Source organism: Lissotriton helveticus, chromosome 3_1 (genome assembly GCF_964261635.1).
Source record: "Lissotriton helveticus chromosome 3_1, aLisHel1.1, whole genome shotgun sequence".
NCBI classification, from domain to species: Eukaryota; Metazoa; Chordata; class Amphibia; order Caudata; family Salamandridae; genus Lissotriton; species Lissotriton helveticus.
Window position 1 is genome coordinate 345,146,256 of NC_136061.1, and position 7,995 is coordinate 345,154,250.

Here is a 7,995-nt window from a genome sequence, read left to right on the forward strand (position 1 = left end):
TCCTGTCTTCCTTCTACCATTAACTCTCCCATCTCCCTCCTACTGTTAACACCTTCCCCACTCACTAGTCACGCCCTGCCTGCTTCTCGCTCCCCATAACTGCCCTGATGCCTCTCTCTCACCACGAAAGCGTCATTATTACCTGGAAGAACCTCAGTGGACTCCAGAGATTCTGAGTTCAGCAGGGTCTGAGTATGGGTTCCCAAAGTTTTCTTACCGCCGTCCGCCGACATCCTCCTCGCAGTGCGTGCGACAGTGTGTGTGCCACCCCCACGCGCGGCATCCAATGATGGATGCTGCGTGGTGGACCAGCCAATCCTGGCGCTGCATGCAGCGCCAGGATTGGCTAGGGGGGCACATTTGCTGCTCGCCCTGTCGCCCTCTGAAAACCCTGGCTGTGGCAGGCGAACAAGTACCCCTGGGTCCCGCTGGGGAACTTACAGTGCGCATGCTTGAGATAGTTGCCAACTATCCCAAGCATGCGCACCGTGCACTGTAAGTTCCCTAGCGGGACTGCGCACTACGGTCTGCTGCAGCCTGAGTGTCACTCAAGCTGCAGGCCACCCCCCCCTGCACAATTCCCGGCGGTGGGCTGAGGCTGATTGTTGCAATGCATTTTAGATAGGATTGCGGCCGGCGGCCGCGATGCGGGTCCATTGTGGCTGGTGGGGCTACGCCCCTACGCCCCAATGGACGCACCGCGGGCTGCTATCCAATACAGCCTATAGGAGTTTTATCTGTCCGGTCAGCCATTTAGATGAGGAAATATCTCTTATGCAGATGGGCTGTCCTGTGTAAATTACTCGTATTTGCATAAGCATATGATATACCACAACCGCTATGTGTTATGTATCAAATGTACTGCTGCTTATTATTGAGACGGGCTGTCCCATGTATAGAGTCAATCGTATTCATATATATATATGATGTATCCCGCACACAGTATCCTTAATAATAATGTATTGTGTCTTAGCGCAGTATTGTCGATCACAGGGCCCAGGCAACTTAAAAGGACATACAGAACCCAGGTAAAGCATACTTAGTTTAATATTGAAAGGCATTGGGAATCATAAATATCATTCTGTGCCAACTCAGTGCTTTTCAGTGTATCGATCCATTTACATTCTCATTGGTTTAACTTTGTTGTCAGAGCACCTACAACGCTGTCAATTTTGATCAGTTCCGGTACCTGCCATCCTATGTCGTCTGCGTTATGATTCATGTTCTTAAAGTGCTTCACCAAAGGAGCCCCTACTTGGCTGCATCTTACACGATTTCTGTGCTGGTAGGTCCTTTGTTTGCCCATCTGTGTTGTTTCACCCACATACATTACATTACAAGGACACTGTATGATACAGATCACGTTCTTTGTGTGACAATTGGAAAACAACCTTAATCTGTATTCTTTGGATCCAGTCCTCAGAACTATTGTGTGTGTGATGTTTGGGCATGCCTGACAGTTATACATTTATAGGAGTTCGGAAATGCCCCACAATGCCTTGATGGAATTCTGGGACTGTGGTTCCCTATGTACCTTAACCATATAACCACTTATGTTTTGTTAAGTTTGAATGCAAATAGAGGGAGTTGGTTGCTAACTTCCTCCAGTAGATGCGAATGCCTCTTCACAGTCTTTTTTATCTGATTACTCATAGGATTCAATGTGCTAACCATCCCAACCAGTTGACTGGTTACTTTTTCGCTGTCTCTAGGTGTTAAAAGAAATTCTCTTGGACAGTACCAGTATGAGGGCCCAGGCAATCTCTCGTTTTGGGTAGCCTCTCTACAACAGTTTGCTTTTCAAGCCCTCCTCTCCTCTGAAATGATCATCCTTATAGGAACAACATCTACGTATCCTCAGGAACTTCCCATTAGGGATATTGTCCCTGAGTACCCAGGGGTGGTGACTGTCATATCTCAGTAAGAAGTTGGTATCTGTTGGTTTCTTGTATGGTGTGGTATATAGACTGCCCTCCCTATGTTTAACTAGAAAGTCCAAATAGTTAATAGATCATTCTGTTTGGGCCTCATATTTTCTTCCATAGGCTACATGGTCCCTAGACGGTCCCTAGATGACTAGTCCTGATGAGACCCTTCAAATAACCTAAGGGTCAAAACGTCGACATTAGGTCTCCTGGTCATAAACTGATGAAACTGCTGTGTAAATGAACTGTGATTGGAAAAAGGACTATACTCATATATATAGACACCTAGGGATCATTTGTTTAATGCTGCTGTTTTAACTGCATGTATAATCACGTGTGCACCTCACCTTCACTGCATCATCTGCACTATGTGATATTGCACTATTCATGTATGCTATTTGCCTTCGTGATGTCAAAAAATATATATAAAAGAATTGCACATATGCCACCAAGGATTGTATATTTGTATATTGTATCGATTACTATGATTAATTAGATTGTTCCAGTCGCTGTGGGCATGTAATGTGATTACATTAGTGCTAGTGAAACACTGGCATGTCAAATATTTAACGGAAGACACAACCTTGTTTTTAGGTCTTGCGCCTAGCGTTGCCCTGCCCAGCAGTGCTTCGCGCAGCACGAGGCATTTAGTAATCGAAAAACGGGGTTTAGGAATCGCACACACTCGTGCGTGTGCTTTTCCTTTTGTGGGCAGCTATTCACCTTTTCGTGCGTCTTTTAATGAAAGACTGCACTCAATAGGCCACAGGCGGGCGCATTGCTCCGCCCAGGGCCTATTGGTGTGTAGTACGCGCTTAGTGCGCGTAATAGATACCAATAGGCCATGTGGTCACGTGTGTTGCAGTGGCGCAGCGTGGCGTTGAAATACGGGGTTTGACAGTGCAGCTCTGTACCGTTTGCGAGTTGCACATAAGCTCACCCATCGCCTTAATCTTTCTTAAAATGTAGCTTGGTTTCACAAGTTTCATTTAGGATTTGCTGCCCGTCTCTGATTCCCCACAAACCTCCATCTTTATACAACTTTGTCCTGCTCGCCGCGCCGGCTTAACCTCCTCTTTCTGCGTACACAGACTGCGCTGTGGACCGATCCCTACCCGCACCTACGGTACGCTCCAGCCGCTCTCTGACCAGGCTGTGCTCCCTCCATCCCTCCCTGGGGGCCCCTGGGGCAGGAGATGTGTTGCTCTCCTAGAGCAGAAGGAGCAGCATGTACCCTACTGGCAACAGCAGCAGGGACATGAACGACCCGTCGCCGCACCCTCGCACCCCATCACCGGCACCGTTGGCCCAGGCTTAAGGTAGCCAGGTTGCAGCTCGCGCGGTGCCCTGCTCCTGCCGCCTCATCCTGTGCACCGGGGCGGCCCTTCTCTGCCTGTCCCTGCTGCCCCTGGAAGGCGGTCCGGCCGCCGGTGAGCTGAGTTTAGCACTGCCTGTACCTGTCCTGCAGTGTGGTCGCCTTCCTGCTCGGGAGCCTGTGGACGCTGCTAAGTCGGGGACACCCCATGCGGACACCGGACTTTCAGTCTCACAAGGAGACCATGCCCGGGATAGCGCTCGCCTCTCTGCGGTCCGCAAAGGTAAGGAGATATCAGCGCTCCTGCTGTCACACCCCCGTCTGACCAAAACACAGGATTATGTTGTGTGTATCATGAGGGTATGCAGATTGTAGCCCTTTGGCATTCTGGGGGGAGTACATGGAGGACCATATGGATGAGGAAAACCCTTCTACTGTATTTCATAATATCTATTCTAAGGGTCCTTAAAGGTAAACGTTATAACAAGGTAAATTTGAAGATATTCCTTCTTTTGGGCTCTAAAAGGGACCACAGAGACCGTTAATATTTCCTTTTATATTTTTGCATGTGCACCAACAGCACAACATGTAATAGGAACTCTCTTATGTGACCCTTGTTCCAGAAATATCTGCTATCTGCTTCACCATCCCATTGTATACTGATGTCGTCTTGAGGGGTATGCGTCTATACCGTCCTCTGGTCAGTCTGTCAACCGAAGTATCTTCCTTGAACATTCCCTCTTGCAAGGAGCTTTCTTCAAAATAGTTTTTGAAGTTAAAGATTTCCTCCTGTTGTTCCTCTGCCGGATCAATTTTTGTAGGCCTGTGCTCTCCTTGGATATGTTTTTGAAGCTGCGCCATGACTTAATACTCAACTTTTGTTTTTCCCTTTCCTTGAAGGTCTTTTGCTGGAACTCTGCACAGCCTTCTGACGTGTGGTCCTTAGGCAAACACAAGTTGCAGACTTGGAGATTATCCTTCTCTGCAAACTTGTGATGCCAATTAGAGCACAACCTGGTATGTGCTCGATATCCCAAATTAACTGTCCAGGCCAAGCGGATGATGACCTTGTGGTACGCTAGTTAGGGTTGAAAACCACAAGAGCTGTCATTATGAACTGGTGTTTCTCTTTGGTTTCTTTCACTGTGCGAAGTCTTTGTCCGATTGTTCTATAATTTTCCTTAAAAAAACTTCTACCTCTACTGCTTTCAGACCCCGTGGCAGAAAAGAAACAAGCATTTGCAATGAAATAGATCTTGCATTTACGCAAGTTTGAGCTATTGGCATTGTAAATGACAATGCATTTTTTTAAGTTTTGGTTTTTAAAACATAAATAAAAAGCATTGGCATTTACAATGCAATAGTTTAAACTTGCTTAAATGCAAGTCCTATTGCATTGCAAATGCTTATCTTTTTGGAAAGGGGAACTTCGAGAAGGAAGAAACTAAGATTGATTTGAATGCTCAGAATGAGTCAGTCACCTCAAAATTGGATACATGCATGTTTGAGTTCTGCTCAGTGCAACATTGTATATGTTTTATAGAAACTGTTTCAATCTGGGAGGGAGAGAGGATGCTTTTAATAAAATGGTATTTATTTGCTTCCATGGAAGACTAAATTATTATTTGCTGGTAAATAACATTTGAGTAGTATCTGACGAATGTGTTTCGTTTGTTTCTCTTAAAAATCATTCAATTGGGCAGTGTCGATTGGGGGAGTTGAATGGGACATCACTTCTCTGCACTTCCTCTGTAAAATGTTTCTCTTCTTCCACAATAGAAGCCCATTTACAAATATGAAGATATCTTTTCTGCGAGCAAAACTATTTGTAGTAAACCTGTACTATATTCAGAAGGAAAAATCCTCTGGCTCACCCTCACTTCTGGAAGCAAAGAGATTCTCCAGCAAAACACAAGCTGGTGGCTGCCAGAGATTTCCACCTGGGAGCTTGAGTGATAAGAGAGCAAAGAGATTCAACAGACCTGGGTACCAGGTATTGGAGGTGCGTGCAGTTCACAGATCAAATATAGGGTATGAGAGAATGGACAATCAGTTACTGGCATGGTAAACAAAATTGCAAGCTAAGTGGACCTAGAAAGGAGCACCCTCAACTTAGAAAGGGATCAAAGCAAAGCTGAACCAGCCCTGATCAAAATAAGCACAACTAAGGTGCATTTGAAAGAACAGAAAGTCCTCACTTATCAATGTGGAACAAAATAAGTGTGATACTATACTTTTAGCTTGTGCTACTGCCGGAGGTCGAGGTTGATTGGTAGTATTTATTTATAAAGATTTATATAGCGCGAACAAGATCCCGAAGGATATCAGAGCGCTTTACAAAAAGGATGGAAGAAAGGTAATAAATGCAATATCGACATCAAGTACGAATAAAAACAAGAATAAACACATAATTACAAGATGAATGAGTCCAAGGAGAGTAATACAATAAACAGGTACATAGCAGACTACAAGGGGGGCACACAATACGGTAAAGAAGAGCAGCATCCAATGATGGTCAATGGTTTTAGGATCAATGACTTTGAGCAGGTGAGCGTAGACCAATTAGTGTAAGAATTTGTTCATTAGGAGTCTTTTGACTTCCAGTTTGAAGGAAATCCTTGAGGAGATTCTGCGTACTTACGGTGGAAGAGAGTTCCATATCTTTGGAGTGGCGCCTGAGAAGTCTTGGTGACGAGTTCTCTTTTTGCTAAAGATTTGTGGTTTAAATTGGAAAGTGTTGGAGCTACTTGAGGCTCTACCCCCCACAGGATAATTCAAGCTTTTGCGCTAGGTACCTGGGAGTTTTGAGATGGAGGGCTTTGTGTACCAGAACAGCAATCTTTAACTGAATTCGAGCTTCGTAAGGCAAGCATTTAAGAGATTTTAGGACTGGGGATATGTGCACATTTCATTTGGTACCTGTAACCAGTCTAGCCGCAGCTTCAGTGATGCCCTTAGTGGACCCAGGGTGTATTTGGGAAGGCCACAGAGCGTAGAGCCCAGTGAGCCCGTAGAGCTCAGTAAGACAAGCCCTTGGACCACATGCTTGAAATCCGTTTGTGGAAGGAATGGTTTGATATTTCGAAGTGTCCTCATCAAGTGATTTGTTCCCAACACATTGCTGATATGTAGAGGTCTATAAACAGTTGATACCTTTGGTCTTTGTTCACAGAGCTATTTGTGTATTTGAGTCTCATTTCTGCATGCAAATAGTCTTTTAAATGAGTGCACAAGTTTTGGAATTCAGATTAGTGCAGCACTTGTATAAATAATTACACACATGGAGGTTTCCCTATGAGAAAAACTCATCCTGTGGCTGGGAGTGGGTGTTCTAAGAAGGGGTATCCTGAAAGTTTTTGAATATCCACAAATTTACACTAAGACACGCATTTGTGGGAATTCACAAATCATTTTCAGACTCCTTCTCACCCTGAACATAGAGATTTGTGTCTGTCAAGAAAAGGAGGAGAAATGAGCAACCCCATTCCTCCCAAATCAATGGAATAAAGTGCAGGGAAAAGTGTTCCTCCACAGCAAAAAAAAATATTCCCTATGAAGATATATAGTAATGAAAAAATTAGCCCGTGTGTTTGCAACCTGCTGTTTTTTTTTAACATGGAAAAATATATGCATGTACATTTGCGAAAAAGGAAGTCACAAGCTTTTTCACTACTACATCTGAAAAACTGCATCTAACACAGGTTTCCAGGTGCAGTCTTGGAATGTTTTGTGACTTCCAGACATAAAAGAGAAGACTCTATATTTGAATTTTGTTTATCTGTTTTATATCATCGCCAATATATGCTAAATTGTCATATTGTCTAGAGGATAATGCCTCATCCCGTGCTGCATAACTTGATTTAATCACCTAATATGTCTAATGTTTTGCCCTTTCTTACAGCAAAATTCAGCCAACAATATCATTTAGATTGACCATGCATATCCAGAGTTCATTCTTCCCCAATCTGCTGGGGAGATCTTCTTTGCATTCGGAAAGGCCACAGAGGTAACTTTACAACAGTTTACACATCAGGACATCTCACAAACACAAAACCCTGGCTATGATATTTTCTGTGGGTAGAATTGTCTAGATCGGTGCTTTAACTCTGTATTAGGACATAAAAACGACTGGGTTACCCAGTAACAGAATTCAACTATTACTATACTATGTTGACGAAGTGCCACAACAATCCAAGCTGTGGGTGATCCTTCAAAGATATTACTGCTACTAGTCTGTGAGCCCGTGTTTTTAGTCAGGCTCACCCAATAATTCAAAATCTATCAAAATGAAAATCTAAACCTTGAACTTACCCCTAGAAGCCCAGATCGTGATCCAAAAGTAAGCCCAACTTCCTCAACCCACGCACCACACAAGAAGTCTCTGAGGTCATTTGCACCAGATGTCTCCTCTGACCCTTTCTTTGCCGCCGTACAATTTCATCGTGGTTGAGATGTTGGACCACTTTCTTCACCAATGGTGGACATACATTTTTCAATCTGGGTAGAAAAGCCAACAATATCAACGAGTTCTTGTGAGAGGTGGAAACGAGATGTGAATGAGAGACTAAGTAAATATGTTGAAACACAGCTTTTCATTGTAAATGTAATTTGTGGTATTGCATGTAATATACTGTGGTGTTGCTTGAGAAAAAACATGTTTGTGTTGGAAACAGTGTATTGAACAGTGTAGGTGGGGGTGGGAGGTAAAGTAGATTCAGGTTGGCGAGGGTGGGAGCTAAGGCTAAAGTAATACCT

At 44.1% G+C, this 7,995-nt stretch overlaps 1 long non-coding RNA gene across 1 annotated transcript in view; it reads left to right on the forward strand.

Annotated features, from left to right (window-relative positions):
• Window positions 1–7,266, forward strand: part of LOC144824536 (uncharacterized) — an 80,529-nt gene extending 73,263 nt beyond the window's left edge. The window contains exon 4 of the long non-coding RNA XR_013609004.1: window positions 7,142–7,266. This is a non-coding gene — a long non-coding RNA (uncharacterized LOC144824536). The remainder of the gene's footprint in view (window positions 1–7,141) is intronic.
• Window positions 7,267–7,995: the final 729 nt, after the last annotated feature.